A 19476-nucleotide genomic window follows, 5' to 3' on the forward strand; every position below is an offset into this window, starting at 1 on the left:
AGCATCTTATTGTATAAAGTGGTGATACTGGAGCAGGAATAACATCTGAGCATAGGGGAGTGATGTTGGGCCACCCCTCTCAGCTGCTAATGTCCTATTGTCTGATCACCACCTACCCTTTTGACCCTATCCCCTTAGCAATCTTTTAACCTCTCTTTTTCCATTGGTGTGCTCCTATCGCCCCTTCAAAGATGTCCTCTTGTCTCCCATTATAAAAAGCATATATATTATATTATAGTATATATCTATATACCTTTGTTGTGGTCTTTTTTCATGTATCACCAATTCACTCAGTGCTTCTCACAGTAAGGGTGATGACAAAACTACAACTGTCAGGCAATCGACATACCCAAACACTACATAAAGCGGGCTCTGCTCCAAAGACATCCCGATGTAACTGCTGTCCTCCCTTCCCTCTCTGGACTGGGAAGCTGTCAAGAATACTCTTTAATAACGCTTCCCCGGGTTAGTTTACATTTTCATCAGGCAGGGGAGTGATGTTTGCCCCCACCCCAACCACTGCCTATTAACACAGAGAGACCTTCATGTAGCCCATCCAGGGAGGTTCCCTAGAAATGCATTATCTGGAATGTGACAAGAACTTTAGCAACAGAAGCCATAAAGAGCAGAAAAGCAAGCGACGAGGATGGGATCCGAACCCACGCGTGCAGAGCACAATGGATTAGCAGTCCATCGCCTTAACCACTCGGCCACCTCGTCAAGATGAATGCACTGCTGTTGGCTCACTCTTTGTCCATGTGAACTTACATTACATCTAGGACTAACTAATTGATCTCCCAACCACCGCTTCCATCATTTTCTGTCGGACCACTGGAATCCCTATGGATTTCCAAGTCTTGTGTTACAGCTGCATTGGTGGTTCAGTGGTAGAATTCTCGCCTCCCACGCGGGAGACCCGGGTTCGATTCCTGGCCAGTGCAAGCTTCTTTTTCAGAGCATTGGTAAGTCAGGTCTCCGGAAAAGCGAGTTGCGTTTTACCCATTCTGAAGGAAATTCTTCTTTGCTATGTTGCAATGCATTACGTATGAAGAGCTTAAACAACAGAGCCCTTGAAGAATTTGCCTTGTTAGCGCAGTAGGTAGCGTATCAGTCTCATAATCTGAATGTCGTGAGTACGATCCTCACACAGGGCACGCATTTTTTTTAACAGCTACACGTATAATCAACTCACTTATTGATTCCCCATCAACCGCTTGTCGTGTTTTCAAGCTCGGTGTCGCAAATGCATTGGTGGTTCAGTGGAAGAACTGTGAGCCTATGCGAACTATACTATTGCAAGACTAGAAAGGTGGGCCTTGTATTTAAAGACATTTTAAAAACTCAAGAGTGTCTGACCTCGTGGCGCAACGGTAGCGCGTCTGACTCCAAATCAGAAGGTTGCGTGTTCAAATCCCGTCGGGGTCATTTGCGGTTTTTTTGTATGAAAACTAGTGACATTACCTTAGTATTGAAGGGGTCATCTCGTGAAACAGTAATGCTTTCAATGAAGAAAAAAGACAAAGATAAGCATCTTATTGTATAAAGTGGTGATACTGGAGCAGGAATAACATCTGAGCATAGGGGAGTGATGTTGGGCCACCCCTCTCAGCTGCTAATGTCCTATTGTCTGATCACCACCTACCCTTTTGACCCTATCCCCTTAGCAATCTTTTAACCTCTCTTTTTCCATTGGTGTGCTCCTATCGCCCCTTCAAAGATGTCCTCTTGTCTCCCATTATAAAAAGCATATATATTATATTATAGTATATATCTATATACCTTTGTTGTGGTCTTTTTTCATGTATCACCAATTCACTCAGTGCTTCTCACAGTAAGGGTGATGACAAAACTACAACTGTCAGGCAATCGACATACCCAAACACTACATAAAGCGGGCTCTGCTCCAAAGACATCCCGATGTAACTGCTGTCCTCCCTTCCCTCTCTGGACTGGGAAGCTGTCAAGAATACTCTTTAATAACGCTTCCCCGGGTTAGTTTACATTTTCATCAGGCAGGGGAGTGATGTTTGCCCCCACCCCAACCACTGCCTATTAACACAGAGAGACCTTCATGTAGCCCATCCAGGGAGGTTCCCCAGAAATGCATTATCTGGAATGTGACAAGAACTTTAGCAACAGAAGCCATAAAGAGCAGAAAAGCAAGTGACGAGGATGGGATTCGAACCCACGCGTGCAGAGCACAATGGATTAGCAGTCCATCGCCTTAACCACTCGGCCACCTCGTCAAGATGAATGCACTGCTGTTGGCTCACTCTTTGTCCATGTGAACTTACATTACATCTAGGACTAACTAATTGATCTCCCAACCACCGCTTCCATCATTTTCTGTCGGACCACTGGAATCCCTATGGATTTCCAAGTCTTGTGTTACAGCTGCATTGGTGGTTCAGTGGTAGAATTCTCGCCTCCCACGCTGGAGACCCGGGTTCGATTCCTGGCCAGTGCAAGCTTCTTTTTCAGAGCATTGGTAAGTCAGGTCTCCGGAAAAGCGAGGTGCGTTTTACCCATTCTGAAGGAAATTCTTCTTTGCTATGTTGCAATGCATTACGTATGAAGAGCTTAAACAACAGAACCCTGGAAGAATTTGCCTTGTTAGCGCAGTAGGTAGCGTATCAGTCTAATAATCTGAATGTCGTGAGTACGATCCTCACACAGGGCACGCATTTTTTTTAACAGCTACACGTATAATCAACTCACTTATTGATTCCCCATCAACCGCTTGTCGTGTTTTCAAGCTCGGTGTCGCAAATGCATTGGTGGTTCAGTGGAAGAACTGTGAGCCTATGCGAACTATACTATTGCAAGACTAGAAAGGTGGGCCTTTTATTTAAAGACATTTTAAAACCTCAAGAGCGTCTGACCTCGTGGTGCAACGGTAGCGCCTCTGACTTCAGATCAGAAGGTTGCGTGTTCAAATCACGTCGGGGTCATTTGCGTTTTTTTTGTATGAAAACTAGAGACATTACCTTAGTATTGAAGGGGTCATCTCGTGAAACAGTAATGCTTTCAATGAAGAAAAAAGACAAAGATAAGCATCTTATTGTATAAAGTGGTGATACTGGAGCAGGAATAACATCTGAGCATAGGGGAGTGATGTTGGGCCACCCCTCTCAGCTGCTAATGTCCTCTTGTCTGATCACCACCTACCCTTTTGACCCTATCCCCTTAGCAATCTTTTAACCTCTATTTTTCCATTGGTGTGCTCCTATCGCCCCTTCAAAGATGTCCTCTTGTCTCCCATTATAAAAAGCATATATATTATATTATAGTATATATCTATATACCTTTGTTGTGGTCTTTTTTCATGTATCACCAATTCACTCAGTGCTTCTCACATTAAGGGTGATGACAAAACTACAACTGTCAGGCAATCGACATACCCAAACACTACATAAAGCGGGCTCTGCTCCAAAGACATCCCGATGTAACTGCTGTCCTCCCTTCCCTCTCTGGACTGGGAAGCTGTCAAGAATACTCTTTAATAACGCTTCCCCGGGTTAGTTTACATTTTCATCAGGCAGGGGAGTGATGTTTGCCCCCACCCCAACCACTGCCTATTAACACAGAGAGACCTTCATGTAGCCCATCCAGGGAGGTTCCCCAGAAATGCATTATCTGGAATGTGACAAGAACTTTAGCAACAGAAGCCATAAAGAGCAGAAAAGCAAGTGACGAGGATGGGATTCGAACCCACGCGTGCAGAGCACAATGGATTAGCAGTCCATCGCCTTAACCACTCGGCCACCTCGTCAAGATGAATGCACTGCTGTTGGCTCACTCTTTGTCCATGTGAACTTACATTACATCTAGGACTAACTAATTGATCTCCCAACCACCGCTTCCATCATTTTCTGTCGGACCACTGGAATCCCTATGGATTTCCAAGTCTTGTGTTACAGCTGCATTGGTGGTTCAGTGGTAGAATTCTCGCCTCCCACGCGGGAGACCCGGGTTCGATTCCTGGCCAGTGCAAGCTTCTTTTTCAGAGCATTGGTAAGTCAGGTCTCCGGAAAAGCGAGGTGCGTTTTACCCATTCTGAAGGAAATTCTTCTTTGCTATGTTGCAATGCATTACGTATGAAGAGCTTAAACAACAGAACCCTGGAAGAATTTGCCTTGTTAGCGCAGTAGGTAGCGTATCAGTCTCATAATCTGAATGTCGTGAGTACGATCCTCACACAGGGCACGCATTTTTTTTAACAGCTACACGTATAATCAACTCACTTATTGATTCCCCATCAACCGCTTGTCGTGTTTTCAAGCTCGGTGTCGCAAATGCATTGGTGGTTCAGTGGAAGAACTGTGAGCCTATGCGAACTATACTATTGCAAGACTAGAAAGGTGGGCCTTGTATTTAAAGACATTTTAAAACCTCAAGAGCGTCTGACCTCGTGGCGCAACGGTAGCGCCTCTGACTTCAGATCAGAAGGTTGCGTGTTCAAATCACGTCGGGGTCATTTGCGTTTTTTTTGTATGAAAACTAGAGACATTACCTTAGTATTGAAGGGGTCATCTCGTGAAACAGTAATGCTTTCAATGAAGAAAAAAGACAAAGATAAGCATCTTATTGTATAAAGTGGTGATACTGGAGCAGGAATAACATCTGAGCATAGGGGAGTGATGTTGGGCCACCCCTCTCAGCTGCTAATGTCCTCTTGTCTGATCACCACCTACCCTTTTGACCCTATCCCCTTAGCAATCTTTTAACCTCTATTTTTCCATTGGTGTGCTCCTATCGCCCCTTCAAAGATGTCCTCTTGTCTCCCATTATAAAAAGCATATATATTATATTATAGTATATATCTATATACCTTTGTTGTGGTCTTTTTTCATGTATCACCAATTCACTCAGTGCTTCTCACATTAAGGGTGATGACAAAACTACAACTGTCAGGCAATCGACATACCCAAACACTACATAAAGCGGGCTCTGCTCCAAAGACATCCCGATGTAACTGCTGTCCTCCCTTCCCTCTCTGGACTGGGAAGCTGTCAAGAATACTCTTTAATAACGCTTCCCCGGGTTAGTTTACATTTTCATCAGGCAGGGGAGTGATGTTTGCCCCCACCCCAACCACTGCCTATTAACACAGAGAGACCTTCATGTAGCCCATCCAGGGAGGTTCCCCAGAAATGCATTATCTGGAATGTGACAAGAACTTTAGCAACAGAAGCCATAAAGAGCAGAAAAGCAAGTGACGAGGATGGGATTCGAACCCACGCGTGCAGAGCACAATGGATTAGCAGTCCATCGCCTTAACCACTCGGCCACCTCGTCAAGATGAATGCACTGCTGTTGGCTCACTCTTTGTCCATGTGAACTTACATTACATCTAGGACTAACTAATTGATCTCCCAACCACCGCTTCCATCATTTTCTGTCGGACCACTGGAATCCCTATGGATTTCCAAGTCTTGTGTTACAGCTGCATTGGTGGTTCAGTGGTAGAATTCTCGCCTCCCACGCGGGAGACCCGGGTTCGATTCCTGGCCAGTGCAAGCTTCTTTTTCAGAGCATTGGTAAGTCAGGTCTCCGGAAAAGCGAGTTGCGTTTTACCCATTCTGAAGGAAATTCTTCTTTGCTATGTTGCAATGCATTACGTATGAAGAGCTTAAACAACAGAGCCCTTGAAGAATTTGCCTTGTTAGCGCAGTAGGTAGCGTATCAGTCTCATAATCTGAATGTCGTGAGTACGATCCTCACACAGGGCACGCATTTTTTTTAACAGCTACACGTATAATCAACTCACTTATTGATTCCCCATCAACCGCTTGTCGTGTTTTCAAGCTCGGTGTCGCAAATGCATTGGTGGTTCAGTGGAAGAACTGTGAGCCTATGCGAACTATACTATTGCAAGACTAGAAAGGTGGGCCTTGTATTTAAAGACATTTTAAAAACTCAAGAGTGTCTGACCTCGTGGCGCAACGGTAGCGCGTCTGACTCCAAATCAGAAGGTTGCGTGTTCAAATCCCGTCGGGGTCATTTGCGGTTTTTTTGTATGAAAACTAGTGACATTACCTTAGTATTGAAGGGGTCATCTCGTGAAACAGTAATGCTTTCAATGAAGAAAAAAGACAAAGATAAGCATCTTATTGTATAAAGTGGTGATACTGGAGCAGGAATAACATCTGAGCATAGGGGAGTGATGTTGGGCCACCCCTCTCAGCTGCTAATGTCCTATTGTCTGATCACCACCTACCCTTTTGACCCTATCCCCTTAGCAATCTTTTAACCTCTCTTTTTCCATTGGTGTGCTCCTATCGCCCCTTCAAAGATGTCCTCTTGTCTCCCATTATAAAAAGCATATATATTATATTATAGTATATATCTATATACCTTTGTTGTGGTCTTTTTTCATGTATCACCAATTCACTCAGTGCTTCTCACAGTAAGGGTGATGACAAAACTACAACTGTCAGGCAATCGACATACCCAAACACTACATAAAGCGGGCTCTGCTCCAAAGACATCCCGATGTAACTGCTGTCCTCCCTTCCCTCTCTGGACTGGGAAGCTGTCAAGAATACTCTTTAATAACGCTTCCCCGGGTTAGTTTACATTTTCATCAGGCAGGGGAGTGATGTTTGCCCCCACCCCAACCACTGCCTATTAACACAGAGAGACCTTCATGTAGCCCATCCAGGGAGGTTCCCCAGAAATGCATTATCTGGAATGTGACAAGAACTTTAGCAACAGAAGCCATAAAGAGCAGAAAAGCAAGTGACGAGGATGGGATTCGAACCCACGCGTGCAGAGCACAATGGATTAGCAGTCCATCGCCTTAACCACTCGGCCACCTCGTCAAGATGAATGCACTGCTGTTGGCTCACTCTTTGTCCATGTGAACTTACATTACATCTAGGACTAACTAATTGATCTCCCAACCACCGCTTCCATCATTTTCTGTCGGACCACTGGAATCCCTATGGATTTCCAAGTCTTGTGTTACAGCTGCATTGGTGGTTCAGTGGTAGAATTCTCGCCTCCCACGCTGGAGACCCGGGTTCGATTCCTGGCCAGTGCAAGCTTCTTTTTCAGAGCATTGGTAAGTCAGGTCTCCGGAAAAGCGAGGTGCGTTTTACCCATTCTGAAGGAAATTCTTCTTTGCTATGTTGCAATGCATTACGTATGAAGAGCTTAAACAACAGAACCCTGGAAGAATTTGCCTTGTTAGCGCAGTAGGTAGCGTATCAGTCTAATAATCTGAATGTCGTGAGTACGATCCTCACACAGGGCACGCATTTTTTTTAACAGCTACACGTATAATCAACTCACTTATTGATTCCCCATCAACCGCTTGTCGTGTTTTCAAGCTCGGTGTCGCAAATGCATTGGTGGTTCAGTGGAAGAACTGTGAGCCTATGCGAACTATACTATTGCAAGACTAGAAAGGTGGGCCTTTTATTTAAAGACATTTTAAAACCTCAAGAGCGTCTGACCTCGTGGTGCAACGGTAGCGCCTCTGACTTCAGATCAGAAGGTTGCGTGTTCAAATCACGTCGGGGTCATTTGCGTTTTTTTTGTATGAAAACTAGAGACATTACCTTAGTATTGAAGGGGTCATCTCGTGAAACAGTAATGCTTTCAATGAAGAAAAAAGACAAAGATAAGCATCTTATTGTATAAAGTGGTGATACTGGAGCAGGAATAACATCTGAGCATAGGGGAGTGATGTTGGGCCACCCCTCTCAGCTGCTAATGTCCTCTTGTCTGATCACCACCTACCCTTTTGACCCTATCCCCTTAGCAATCTTTTAACCTCTATTTTTCCATTGGTGTGCTCCTATCGCCCCTTCAAAGATGTCCTCTTGTCTCCCATTATAAAAAGCATATATATTATATTATAGTATATATCTATATACCTTTGTTGTGGTCTTTTTTCATGTATCACCAATTCACTCAGTGCTTCTCACATTAAGGGTGATGACAAAACTACAACTGTCAGGCAATCGACATACCCAAACACTACATAAAGCGGGCTCTGCTCCAAAGACATCCCGATGTAACTGCTGTCCTCCCTTCCCTCTCTGGACTGGGAAGCTGTCAAGAATACTCTTTAATAACGCTTCCCCGGGTTAGTTTACATTTTCATCAGGCAGGGGAGTGATGTTTGCCCCCACCCCAACCACTGCCTATTAACACAGAGAGACCTTCATGTAGCCCATCCAGGGAGGTTCCCCAGAAATGCATTATCTGGAATGTGACAAGAACTTTAGCAACAGAAGCCATAAAGAGCAGAAAAGCAAGTGACGAGGATGGGATTCGAACCCACGCGTGCAGAGCACAATGGATTAGCAGTCCATCGCCTTAACCACTCGGCCACCTCGTCAAGATGAATGCACTGCTGTTGGCTCACTCTTTGTCCATGTGAACTTACATTACATCTAGGACTAACTAATTGATCTCCCAACCACCGCTTCCATCATTTTCTGTCGGACCACTGGAATCCCTATGGATTTCCAAGTCTTGTGTTACAGCTGCATTGGTGGTTCAGTGGTAGAATTCTCGCCTCCCACGCGGGAGACCCGGGTTCGATTCCTGGCCAGTGCAAGCTTCTTTTTCAGAGCATTGGTAAGTCAGGTCTCCGGAAAAGCGAGGTGCGTTTTACCCATTCTGAAGGAAATTCTTCTTTGCTATGTTGCAATGCATTACGTATGAAGAGCTTAAACAACAGAACCCTGGAAGAATTTGCCTTGTTAGCGCAGTAGGTAGCGTATCAGTCTCATAATCTGAATGTCGTGAGTACGATCCTCACACAGGGCACGCATTTTTTTTAACAGCTACACGTATAATCAACTCACTTATTGATTCCCCATCAACCGCTTGTCGTGTTTTCAAGCTCGGTGTCGCAAATGCATTGGTGGTTCAGTGGAAGAACTGTGAGCCTATGCGAACTATACTATTGCAAGACTAGAAAGGTGGGCCTTGTATTTAAAGACATTTTAAAACCTCAAGAGCGTCTGACCTCGTGGCGCAACGGTAGCGCCTCTGACTTCAGATCAGAAGGTTGCGTGTTCAAATCACGTCGGGGTCATTTGCGTTTTTTTTGTATGAAAACTAGAGACATTACCTTAGTATTGAAGGGGTCATCTCGTGAAACAGTAATGCTTTCAATGAAGAAAAAAGACAAAGATAAGCATCTTATTGTATAAAGTGGTGATACTGGAGCAGGAATAACATCTGAGCATAGGGGAGTGATGTTGGGCCACCCCTCTCAGCTGCTAATGTCCTCTTGTCTGATCACCACCTACCCTTTTGACCCTATCCCCTTAGCAATCTTTTAACCTCTATTTTTCCATTGGTGTGCTCCTATCGCCCCTTCAAAGATGTCCTCTTGTCTCCCATTATAAAAAGCATATATATTATATTATAGTATATATCTATATACCTTTGTTGTGGTCTTTTTTCATGTATCACCAATTCACTCAGTGCTTCTCACAGTAAGGGTGATGACAAAACTACAACTGTCAGGCAATCGACATACCCAAACACTACATAAAGCGGGCTCTGCTCCAAAGACATCCCGATGTAACTGCTGTCCTCCCTTCCCTCTCTGGACTGGGAAGCTGTCAAGAATACTCTTTAATAACGCTTCCCCGGGTTAGTTTACATTTTCATCAGGCAGGGGAGTGATGTTTGCCCCCACCCCAACCACTGCCTATTAACACAGAGAGACCTTCATGTAGCCCATCCAGGGAGGTTCCCCAGAAATGCATTATCTGGAATGTGACAAGAACTTTAGCAACAGAAGCCATAAAGAGCAGAAAAGCAAGTGACGAGGATGGGATTCGAACCCACGCGTGCAGAGCACAATGGATTAGCAGTCCATCGCCTTAACCACTCGGCCACCTCGTCAAGATGAATGCACTGCTGTTGGCTCACTCTTTGTCCATGTGAACTTACATTACATCTAGGACTAACTAATTGATCTCCCAACCACCGCTTCCATCATTTTCTGTCGGACCACTGGAATCCCTATGGATTTCCAAGTCTTGTGTTACAGCTGCATTGGTGGTTCAGTGGTAGAATTCTCGCCTCCCACGCGGGAGACCCGGGTTCGATTCCTGGCCAGTGCAAGCTTCTTTTTCAGAGCATTGGTAAGTCAGGTCTCCGGAAAAGCGAGGTGCGTTTTACCCATTCTGAAGGAAATTCTTCTTTGCTATGTTGCAATGCATTACGTATGAAGAGCTTAAACAACAGAACCCTGGAAGAATTTGCCTTGTTAGCGCAGTAGGTAGCGTATCAGTCTCATAATCTGAATGTCGTGAGTACGATCCTCACACAGGGCACGCATTTTTTTTAACAGCTACACGTATAATCAACTCACTTATTGATTCCCCATCAACCGCTTGTCGTGTTTTCAAGCTCGGTGTCGCAAATGCATTGGTGGTTCAGTGGAAGAACTGTGAGCCTATGCGAACTATACTATTGCAAGACTAGAAAGGTGGGCCTTGTATTTAAAGACATTTTAAAACCTCAAGAGCGTCTGACCTCGTGGCGCAACGGTAGCGCCTCTGACTTCAGATCAGAAGGTTGCGTGTTCAAATCACGTCGGGGTCATTTGCGTTTTTTTTGTATGAAAACTAGAGACATTACCTTAGTATTGAAGGGGTCATCTCGTGAAACAGTAATGCTTTCAATGAAGAAAAAAGACAAAGATAAGCATCTTATTGTATAAAGTGGTGATACTGGAGCAGGAATAACATCTGAGCATAGGGGAGTGATGTTGGGCCACCCCTCTCAGCTGCTAATGTCCTCTTGTCTGATCACCACCTACCCTTTTGACCCTATCCCCTTAGCAATCTTTTAACCTCTCTTTTTCCATTGGTGTGCTCCTATCGCCCCTTCAAAGATGTCCTCTTGTCTCCCATTATAAAAAGCAGATATATTATATTATAGTATATATCTATATACCGTTGTTGTGGTCTTTTTTCATGTATCACCAATTCACTCAGTGCTTCTCACAGTAAGGGTGATGACAAAACTACAACTGTCAGACAATCGACAAACCCAAACACTAGATAAAGCGGGCTCTGCTCAAAAGACATCCCGATGTAACTGCTGTCCTCCCTTCCCTCCCCTCTCTGGACTGGGAAGCTGTCAAGAATACTCTTTAATAACGCTTCCCCGGGTTAGTTTACATTTTCATCAGGCAGGGGAGTGATGTTTGCCCCAACCCCAACCTATTAACACAGAGAGACCTTCATGTAGCCCATCCAGGGAGGTTCCCCAGAAATGCATTATCTGGAATGTGACAAGAACTTTAGCAACAGAAGTCATAAAGAGCAGAAAAGCAAGCGACGAGGATGGGATTCGAACCCACGCGTGCAGAGCACAATAGATTAGCAGTCCATCGCCTTAACCACTCGGCCACCTCGTCAAGATGAATGCACTGCTGTTGGCTCACTCTTTGTCCATGTGAACTTACATTACATCTAGGACTAACTAATTGATCTCCCAACCACCGCTTCCATCATTTTCTGTCCGACCACTGGAATCCCTATGGATTTCCAAGTCTGGTGTTACAGCTGCATTGGTGGTTCAGTGGTAGAATTCTCGCCTCCCACGCGGGAGACCCGGGTTCGATTCCTGGCCAGTGCAAGCTTCTTTTTCAGAGCATTGGTAAGTCAGGTCTCCGGAAAAGCGAGGTGCGTTTTACCCATTCTGAAGGAAATTCTTCTTTGCTATGTTGCAATGCATTACGTATGAAGAGCTTAAACAACAGAACCCTGGAAGAATTTGCCTTGTTAGCGCAGTAGGTAGCGTATCAGTCTCATAATCTGAATGTCGTGAGTACGATCCTCACACAGGGCACGCATTTTTTTTAACAGCTACACGTATAATCAACTCACTTATTGATTCCCCATCAACCGCTTGTCGTGTTTTCAAGCTCGGTGTCGCAAATGCATTGGTGGTTCAGTGGAAGAACTGTGAGCCTATGCGAACTATACTATTGCAAGACTAGAAAGGTGGGCCTTGTATTTAAAGACATTTTAAAACCTCAAGAGCGTCTGACCTCGTGGCGCAACGGTAGCGCCTCTGACTTCAGATCAGAAGGTTGCGTGTTCAAATCACGTCGGGGTCATTTGCGTTTTTTTTGTATGAAAACTAGAGACATTACCTTAGTATTGAAGGGGTCATCTCGTGAAACAGTAATGCTTTCAATGAAGAAAAAAGACAAAGATAAGCATCTTATTGTATAAAGTGGTGATACTGGAGCAGGAATAACATCTGAGCATAGGGGAGTGATGTTGGGCCACCCCTCTCAGCTGCTAATGTCCTCTTGTCTGATCACCACCTACCCTTTTGACCCTATCCCCTTAGCAATCTTTTAACCTCTCTTTTTCCATTGGTGTGCTCCTATCGCCCCTTCAAAGATGTCCTCTTGTCTCCCATTATAAAAAGCAGATATATTATATTATAGTATATATCTATATACCGTTGTTGTGGTCTTTTTTCATGTATCACCAATTCACTCAGTGCTTCTCACAGTAAGGGTGATGACAAAACTACAACTGTCAGACAATCGACAAACCCAAACACTAGATAAAGCGGGCTCTGCTCAAAAGACATCCCGATGTAACTGCTGTCCTCCCTTCCCTCCCCTCTCTGGACTGGGAAGCTGTCAAGAATACTCTTTAATAACGCTTCCCCGGGTTAGTTTACATTTTCATCAGGCAGGGGAGTGATGTTTGCCCCAACCCCAACCCCAACCCCTGCCTATTAACACAGAGAGACCTTCATGTAGCCCATCCAGGGAGGTTCCCCAGAAATGCATTATCTGGAATGTGACAAGTAAAGTGGTGATACTGGAGCAGGAATAACATCTGAGCATAGGGGAGTGATGTTGGGCCACCCCTCTCAGCTGCTAATGTCCTCTTGTCTGATCACCACCTACCCTTTTGACCCTATCCCCTTAGCAATCTTTTAACCTCTCTTTTTCCATTGGTGTGCTCCTATCGCCCCTTCAAAGATGTCCTCTTGTCTCCCATTATAAAAAGCATATATATTATATTATAGTATATATCTATATACCTTTGTTGTGGTCTTTTTTCATGTATCACCAATTCACTCAGTGCTTCTCACAGTAAGGGTGATGACAAAACTACAACTGTCAGGCAATCGACATACCCAAACACTACATAAAGCGGGCTCTGCTCCAAAGACATCCCGATGTAACTGCTGTCCTCCCTTCCCTCTCTGGACTGGGAAGCTGTCAAGAATACTCTTTAATAACGCTTCCCCGGGTTAGTTTACATTTTCATCAGGCAGGGGAGTGATGTTTGCCCCAACCCCAACCCCTGCCTATTAACACAGAGAGACCTTCATGTAGCCCATCCAGGGAGGTTCCCCAGAAATGCATTATCTGGAATGTGACAAGTAAAGTGGTGATACTGGAGCAGGAATAACATCTGAGCATAGGGGAGTGATGTTGGGCCACCCCTCTCAGCTGCTAATGTCCTCTTGTCTGATCACCACCTACCCTTTTGACCCTATCCCCTTAGCAATCTTTTAACCTCTCTTTTTCCATTGGTGTGCTCCTATCGCCCCTTCAAAGATGTCCTCTTGTCTCCCATTATAAAAAGCATATATATTATATTATAGTATATATCTATATACCTTTGTTGTGGTCTTTTTTCATGTATCACCAATTCACTCAGTGCTTCTCACAGTAAGGTTGATGACAAAACTACAACTGTCAGGCAATCGACATACCCAAACACTACATAAAGCGGGCTCTGCTCCAAAGACATCCCGATGTAACTGCTGTCCTCCCTTCCCTCTCTGGACTGGGAAGCTGTCAAGAATAATCTTTAATAACGCTTCCCCGGGTTAGTTTACATTTTCATCAGGCAGGGGAGTGATGTTTGCCCCCACCCCAACCACTGCCTATTAACACAGAGAGACCTTCATGTAGCCCATCCAGGGAGGTTCCCCAGAAATGCATTATCTGGAATGTGACAAGAACTTTAGCAACAGAAGTCATAAAGAGCAGAAAAGCAAGCGACGAGGATGGGATTCGAACCCACGCGTGCAGAGCACAATAGATTAGCAGTCCATCGCCTTAACCACTCGGCCACCTCGTCAAGATGAATGCACTGCTGTTGGCTCACTCTTTGTCCATGTGAACTTACATTACATCTAGGACTAACTAATTGATCTCCCAACCACCGCTTCCATCATTTTCTGTCCGACCACTGGAATCCCTATGGATTTCCAAGTCTTGTGTTACAGCTGCATTGGTGGTTCAGTGGTAGAATTCTCGCCTCCCACGCGGGAGACCCGGGTTCGATTCCTGGCCAGTGCAAGCTTCTTTTTCAGAGCATTGGTAAGTCAGGTCTCCGGAAAAGCGAGGTGCGTTTTACCCATTCTGAAGGAAATTCTTCTTTGCTATGTTGCAATGCATTACGTATGAAGAGCTTAAACAACAGAACCCTGGAAGAATTTGCCTTGTTAGCGCAGTAGGTAGCGTATCAGTCTCATAATCTGAATGTCGTGAGTACGATCCTCACACAGGGCACGCATTTTTTTTAACAGCTACACGTATAATCAACTCACTTATTGATTCCCCATCAACCGCTTGTCGTGTTTTCAAGCTCGGTGTCGCAAATGCATTGGTGGTTCAGTGGAAGAACTGTGAGCCTATGCGAACTATACTATTGCAAGACTAGAAAGGTGGGCCTTGTATTTAAAGACATTTTAAAACCTCAAGAGCGTCTGACCTCGTGGCGCAACGGTAGCGCCTCTGACTTCAGATCAGAAGGTTGCGTGTTCAAATCACGTCGGGGTCATTTGCGTTTTTTTTGTATGAAAACTAGAGACATTACCTTAGTATTGAAGGGGTCATCTCGTGAAACAGTAATGCTTTCAATGAAGAAAAAAGACAAAGATAAGCATCTTATTGTATAAAGTGGTGATACTGGAGCAGGAATAACATCTGAGCATAGGGGAGTGATGTTGGGCCACCCCTCTCAGCTGCTAATGTCCTCTTGTCTGATCACCACCTACCCTTTTGACCCTATCCCCTTAGCAATCTTTTAACCTCTCTTTTTCCATTGGTGTGCTCCTATCGCCCCTTCAAAGATGTCCTCTTGTCTCCCATTATAAAAAGCAGATATATTATATTATAGTATATATCTATATACCGTTGTTGTGGTCTTTTTTCATGTATCACCAATTCACTCAGTGCTTCTCACAGTAAGGGTGATGACAAAACTACAACTGTCAGACAATCGACAAACCCAAACACTAGATAAAGCGGGCTCTGCTCCAAAGACATCCCGATGTAACTGCTGTCCTCCCTTCCCTCCCCTCTCTGGACTGGGAAGCTGTCAAGAATACTCTTTAATAACGCTTCCCCGGGTTAGTTTACATTTTCATCAGGCAGGGGAGTGATGTTTGCCCCAACCCCAACCCCAACCCCAACCCCTGCCTATTAACACAGAGAGACCTTCATGTAGCCCATCCAGGGAGGTTCCCCAGAAATGCATTATCTGGAATGTGACAAGTAAAGTGGTGATACTGGAGCAGGAATAACATCTGAGCATAGGGGAGTGATGTTGGGCCACCCCTCTCAGCTGCTAATGTCCTCTTGTCTGATCACCACCTACCCTTTTGACCCTATCCCCTTAGCAATCTTTTAACCTCTCTTTTTCCATTGGTGTGCTCCTATCGCCCCTTCAAAGATGTCCTCTTGTCTCCCATTATAAAAAGCATATATATTATATTATAGTATATATCTATATACCTTTGTTGTGGTCTATTTTCATGTATCACCAATTCACTCAGTGCTTCTCACAGTAAGGGTGATGACAAAACTACAACTGTCAGGCAATCGACATACCCAAACACTACATAAAGCGGGCTCTGCTCCAAAGACATCCCGATGTAACTGCTGTCCTCCCTTCCCTCTCTGGACTGGGAAGCTGTCAAGAATACTCTTTAATAACGCTTCCCCGGGTTAGTTTACATTTTCATCAGGCAGGGGAGTGATGTTTGCCCCCACCCCAACCACTGCCTATTAACACAGAGAGACCTTCATGTAGCCCATCCAGGGAGGTTCCCCAGAAATGCATTATCTGGAATGTGACAAGAACTTTAGCAACAGAAGTCATAAAGAGCAGAAAAGCAAGCGACGAGGATGGGATTCGAACCCACGCGTGCAGAGCACAATAGATTAGCAGTCCATCGCCTTAACCACTCGGCCACCTCGTCAAGATGAATGCACTGCTGTTGGCTCACTCTTTGTCCATGTGAACTTACATTACATCTAGGACTAACTAATTGATCTCCCAACCACCGCTTCCATCATTTTCTGTCCGACCACTGGATTTCCAAGTCTTGTGTTACAGCTGCATTGGTGGTTCAGTGGTAGAATTCTCGCCTCCCACGCGGGAGACCCGGGTTCGATTCCTGGCCAGTGCAAGCTTCTTTTTCAGAGCATTGGTAAGTCAGGTCTCCGGAAAAGCGAGGTGCGTTTTACCCATTCTGAAGGAAATTCTTCTTTGCTATGTTGCAATGCATTACGTATGAAGAGCTTAAACAACAGAACCCTGGAAGAATTTGCCTTGTTAGCGCAGTAGGTAGCGTATCAGTCTCATAATCTGAATGTCGTGAGTACGATCCTCACACAGGGCACGCGTTTTTTTTAACAGCTACACGTATAATCAACTCACTTATTGATTCCCCATCAACCGCTTGTCGTGTTTTCAAGCTCGGTGTCACAAATGCATTGGTGGTTCAGTGGAAGAACTGTGAGCCTATGCGAACTATACTATTGCAAGACTAGAAAGGTGGGCCTTGTATTTAAAGACATTTTAAAACCTCAAGAGCGTCTGACCTCGTGGCGCAACGGTAGCGCCTCTGACTCCAGATCAGAAGGTTGCGTGTTCAAATCACGTCGGGGTCATTTGCGTTTTTTTTGTATGAAAACTAGAGACATTACCTTAGTATTGAAGGGGTCATCTCGTGAAACAGTAATGCTTTCAATGAAGAAAAAAGACAAAGATAAGCATCTTATTGTATAAAGTGGTGATACTGGAGCAGGAATAACATCTGAGCATAGGGGAGTGATGTTGGGCCACCCCTCTCAGCTGCTAATGTCCTCTTGTCTGATCACCACCTACCCTTTTGACCCTATCCCCTTAGCAATCTTTTAACCTCTCTTTTTCCATTGGTGTGCTCCTATCGCCCCTTCAAAGATGTCCTCTTGTCTCCCATTATAAAAAGCAGATATATTATATTATAGTATATATCTATATACCGTTGTTGTGGTCTTTTTTCATGTATCACCAATTCACTCAGTGCTTCTCACAGTAAGGGTGATGACAAAACTACAACTGTCAGACAATCGACAAACCCAAACACTAGATAAAGCGGGCTCTGCTCAAAAGACATCCCGATGTAACTGCTGTCCTCCCTTCCCTCCCCTCTCTGGACTGGGAAGCTGTCAAGAATACTCTTTAATAACGCTTCCCCGGGTTAGTTTACATTTTCATCAGGCAGGGGAGTGATGTTTGCCCCAACCCCAACCCCTGCCTATTAACACAGAGAGACCTTCATGTAGCCCATCCAGGGAGGTTCCCCAGAAATGCATTATCTGGAATGTGACAAGTAAAGTGGTGATACTGGAGCAGGAATAACATCTGAGCATAGGGGAGTGATGTTGGGCCACCCCTCTCAGCTGCTAATGTCCTCTTGTCTGATCACCACCTACCCTTTTGACCCTATCCCCTTAGCAATCTTTTAACCTCTCTTTTTCCATTGGTGTGCTCCTATCGCCCCTTCAAAGATGTCCTCTTGTCTCCCATTATAAAAAGCATATATATTATATTATAGTATATATCTATATACCTTTGTTGTGGTCTATTTTCATGTATCACCAATTCACTCAGTGCTTCTCACAGTAAGGGTGATGACAAAACTACAACTGTCAGGCAATCGACATACCCAAACACTACATAAAGCGGGCTCTGCTCCAAAGACATCCCGATGTAACTGCTGTCCTCCCTTCCCTCTCTGGACTGGGAAGCTGTCAAGAATACTCTTTAATAACGCTTCCCCGGGTTAGTTTACATTTTCATCAGGCAGGGGAGTGATGTTTGCCCCCACCCCAACCACTGCCTATTAACACAGAGAGACCTTCATGTAGCCCATCCAGGGAGGTTCCCCAGAAATGCATTATCTGGAATGTGACAAGAACTTTAGCAACAGAAGCCATAAAGAGCAGAAAAGCAAGCGACGAGGATGGGATTCGAACCCACGCGTGCAGAGCACAATGGATTAGCAGTCCATCGCCTTAACCACTCGGCCACCTCGTCAAGATGAACGCACTGCTGTTGGCTCACTCTTTGTCCATGTGAACTTACATTACATCTAGGACTAACTAATTGATCTCCCAACCACCGCTTCCATCATTTTCTGTCGGACCACTAGAATCCCTATGGATTTCCAAGTCTTGTGTTACAGCTGCATTGGTGGTTCAGTGGTAGAATTCTCGCCTCCCACGCGGGAGACCCGGGTTCGATTCCTGGCCAGTGCAAGCTTCTTTTTCAGAGCATTGGTAAGTCAGGTCTCCGGAAAAGCGAGGTGCGTTTTACCCATTCTGAAGGAAATTCTTCTTTGCTATATTGCAATGCATTACGTATGAAGAGCTTAAACAACAGAACCCTGGAAGAATTTGCCTTGTTAGCGCGGTAGGTAGCGTATCAGTCTCATAATCTGAATGTCGTGAGTACGATCCTCACACAGGGCACGAATTTTTTTTAACAGCTACACGTATAATCAACTCACTTATTGATTCCCCATCAACCGCTTGTCGTGTTTTCAAGCTCGGTGTCGCAAATGCATTGGTGGTTCAGTGGAAGAACTGTGAGCCTATGCGAACTATACTATTGCAAGACTAGAAAGGTGGGCCTTGTATTTAAAGACATTTTAAAACCTCAAGAGCGTCTGACCTCGTGGCGCAACGGTAGCGCGTCTGACTCCAGATCAGAAGGTTGCGTGTTCAAATCACGTCGGGGTCATTTGCGGTTTTTTTGTATGAAAACTAGAGACATTACCTTAGTATTGAAGGGGTCATCTCGTGAAACAGTAATGCTTTCAATGAAGAAAAAAGACAAAGATAAGCATTTTATTGTATAAAGTGGTGATACTGGAGCAGGAATAACATCTGAGCATAGGGGAGTGATGTTGGGCCACCCCTCTCAGCTGCTAATGTCCTCTTGTCTGATCACCACCTACCCTTTTGACCCTATAACCTTAGCAATCTTTTAACCTCTCTTTTTCCATTGGTGTGCTCCTATCGCCCCTTCAAAGATGTCCTCTTGTCTCCCATTATAAAAAGCATATATATTATATTATAGTATATATCTATATACCGTTGTTGTGGTCTTTTTTCATGTATCACCAATTCACTCAGTGCTTCTCACAGTAAGGGTGATGACAAAACTACAA

At 44.7% G+C, this 19476-nt stretch overlaps 28 non-coding genes across 28 annotated transcripts; 17 read left to right on the forward strand and 11 right to left on the reverse strand.

Moving 5' to 3' along the window:
* Positions 1-638: 638 nt before the first annotated feature.
* TRNAS-GCU (transfer RNA serine (anticodon GCU)) lies at positions 639-720 on the reverse strand. Its single transcript has one exon. It is a non-coding gene; the product is annotated as a tRNA-Ser (tRNA).
* A 150-nt stretch (positions 721-870) lies between these two features.
* On the forward strand, positions 871-941 carry TRNAG-CCC (transfer RNA glycine (anticodon CCC)). Its single transcript has one exon. It is a non-coding gene; the product is annotated as a tRNA-Gly (tRNA).
* Positions 942-1353: 412 nt separating this feature from the next.
* Positions 1354-1425, forward strand: TRNAW-CCA (transfer RNA tryptophan (anticodon CCA)). The gene has a single exon. It is a non-coding gene; the product is annotated as a tRNA-Trp (tRNA).
* A 739-nt stretch (positions 1426-2164) lies between these two features.
* Positions 2165-2246, reverse strand: TRNAS-GCU (transfer RNA serine (anticodon GCU)). Its single transcript has one exon. It is a non-coding gene; the product is annotated as a tRNA-Ser (tRNA).
* Positions 2247-2396: 150 nt separating this feature from the next.
* On the forward strand, positions 2397-2467 carry TRNAG-CCC (transfer RNA glycine (anticodon CCC)). Its single transcript has one exon. It is a non-coding gene; the product is annotated as a tRNA-Gly (tRNA).
* A 140-nt stretch (positions 2468-2607) lies between these two features.
* Positions 2608-2680, forward strand: TRNAI-AAU (transfer RNA isoleucine (anticodon AAU)). Its single transcript has one exon. It is a non-coding gene; the product is annotated as a tRNA-Ile (tRNA).
* A 1010-nt stretch (positions 2681-3690) lies between these two features.
* TRNAS-GCU (transfer RNA serine (anticodon GCU)) lies at positions 3691-3772 on the reverse strand. Its single transcript has one exon. It is a non-coding gene; the product is annotated as a tRNA-Ser (tRNA).
* Positions 3773-3922: 150 nt separating this feature from the next.
* On the forward strand, positions 3923-3993 carry TRNAG-CCC (transfer RNA glycine (anticodon CCC)). Its single transcript has one exon. It is a non-coding gene; the product is annotated as a tRNA-Gly (tRNA).
* A 1223-nt stretch (positions 3994-5216) lies between these two features.
* TRNAS-GCU (transfer RNA serine (anticodon GCU)) lies at positions 5217-5298 on the reverse strand. Its single transcript has one exon. It is a non-coding gene; the product is annotated as a tRNA-Ser (tRNA).
* A 150-nt stretch (positions 5299-5448) lies between these two features.
* Positions 5449-5519, forward strand: TRNAG-CCC (transfer RNA glycine (anticodon CCC)). The gene has a single exon. It is a non-coding gene; the product is annotated as a tRNA-Gly (tRNA).
* A 412-nt stretch (positions 5520-5931) lies between these two features.
* TRNAW-CCA (transfer RNA tryptophan (anticodon CCA)) lies at positions 5932-6003 on the forward strand. The gene has a single exon. It is a non-coding gene; the product is annotated as a tRNA-Trp (tRNA).
* Positions 6004-6742: 739 nt separating this feature from the next.
* TRNAS-GCU (transfer RNA serine (anticodon GCU)) lies at positions 6743-6824 on the reverse strand. Its single transcript has one exon. It is a non-coding gene; the product is annotated as a tRNA-Ser (tRNA).
* Positions 6825-6974: 150 nt separating this feature from the next.
* Positions 6975-7045, forward strand: TRNAG-CCC (transfer RNA glycine (anticodon CCC)). The gene has a single exon. It is a non-coding gene; the product is annotated as a tRNA-Gly (tRNA).
* A 140-nt stretch (positions 7046-7185) lies between these two features.
* On the forward strand, positions 7186-7258 carry TRNAI-AAU (transfer RNA isoleucine (anticodon AAU)). The gene has a single exon. It is a non-coding gene; the product is annotated as a tRNA-Ile (tRNA).
* A 1010-nt stretch (positions 7259-8268) lies between these two features.
* TRNAS-GCU (transfer RNA serine (anticodon GCU)) lies at positions 8269-8350 on the reverse strand. Its single transcript has one exon. It is a non-coding gene; the product is annotated as a tRNA-Ser (tRNA).
* A 150-nt stretch (positions 8351-8500) lies between these two features.
* TRNAG-CCC (transfer RNA glycine (anticodon CCC)) lies at positions 8501-8571 on the forward strand. Its single transcript has one exon. It is a non-coding gene; the product is annotated as a tRNA-Gly (tRNA).
* Positions 8572-9794: 1223 nt separating this feature from the next.
* TRNAS-GCU (transfer RNA serine (anticodon GCU)) lies at positions 9795-9876 on the reverse strand. The gene has a single exon. It is a non-coding gene; the product is annotated as a tRNA-Ser (tRNA).
* A 150-nt stretch (positions 9877-10026) lies between these two features.
* On the forward strand, positions 10027-10097 carry TRNAG-CCC (transfer RNA glycine (anticodon CCC)). Its single transcript has one exon. It is a non-coding gene; the product is annotated as a tRNA-Gly (tRNA).
* Positions 10098-11319: 1222 nt separating this feature from the next.
* Positions 11320-11401, reverse strand: TRNAS-GCU (transfer RNA serine (anticodon GCU)). Its single transcript has one exon. It is a non-coding gene; the product is annotated as a tRNA-Ser (tRNA).
* A 150-nt stretch (positions 11402-11551) lies between these two features.
* Positions 11552-11622, forward strand: TRNAG-CCC (transfer RNA glycine (anticodon CCC)). The gene has a single exon. It is a non-coding gene; the product is annotated as a tRNA-Gly (tRNA).
* Positions 11623-14026: 2404 nt separating this feature from the next.
* On the reverse strand, positions 14027-14108 carry TRNAS-GCU (transfer RNA serine (anticodon GCU)). The gene has a single exon. It is a non-coding gene; the product is annotated as a tRNA-Ser (tRNA).
* A 150-nt stretch (positions 14109-14258) lies between these two features.
* TRNAG-CCC (transfer RNA glycine (anticodon CCC)) lies at positions 14259-14329 on the forward strand. The gene has a single exon. It is a non-coding gene; the product is annotated as a tRNA-Gly (tRNA).
* Positions 14330-16154: 1825 nt separating this feature from the next.
* TRNAS-GCU (transfer RNA serine (anticodon GCU)) lies at positions 16155-16236 on the reverse strand. The gene has a single exon. It is a non-coding gene; the product is annotated as a tRNA-Ser (tRNA).
* Positions 16237-16375: 139 nt separating this feature from the next.
* On the forward strand, positions 16376-16446 carry TRNAG-CCC (transfer RNA glycine (anticodon CCC)). Its single transcript has one exon. It is a non-coding gene; the product is annotated as a tRNA-Gly (tRNA).
* Positions 16447-16858: 412 nt separating this feature from the next.
* Positions 16859-16930, forward strand: TRNAW-CCA (transfer RNA tryptophan (anticodon CCA)). The gene has a single exon. It is a non-coding gene; the product is annotated as a tRNA-Trp (tRNA).
* A 1329-nt stretch (positions 16931-18259) lies between these two features.
* On the reverse strand, positions 18260-18341 carry TRNAS-GCU (transfer RNA serine (anticodon GCU)). The gene has a single exon. It is a non-coding gene; the product is annotated as a tRNA-Ser (tRNA).
* A 150-nt stretch (positions 18342-18491) lies between these two features.
* TRNAG-CCC (transfer RNA glycine (anticodon CCC)) lies at positions 18492-18562 on the forward strand. The gene has a single exon. It is a non-coding gene; the product is annotated as a tRNA-Gly (tRNA).
* Positions 18563-18974: 412 nt separating this feature from the next.
* Positions 18975-19046, forward strand: TRNAW-CCA (transfer RNA tryptophan (anticodon CCA)). Its single transcript has one exon. It is a non-coding gene; the product is annotated as a tRNA-Trp (tRNA).
* Positions 19047-19476: the final 430 nt, after the last annotated feature.

Source organism: Sceloporus occidentalis, unplaced genomic scaffold, assembly GCF_023333645.1.
Source record: "Sceloporus occidentalis isolate IW3139 unplaced genomic scaffold, rSceOcc1.0.p SCAF_440, whole genome shotgun sequence".
Taxonomy (NCBI): domain Eukaryota; kingdom Metazoa; phylum Chordata; class Lepidosauria; order Squamata; family Phrynosomatidae; genus Sceloporus; species Sceloporus occidentalis.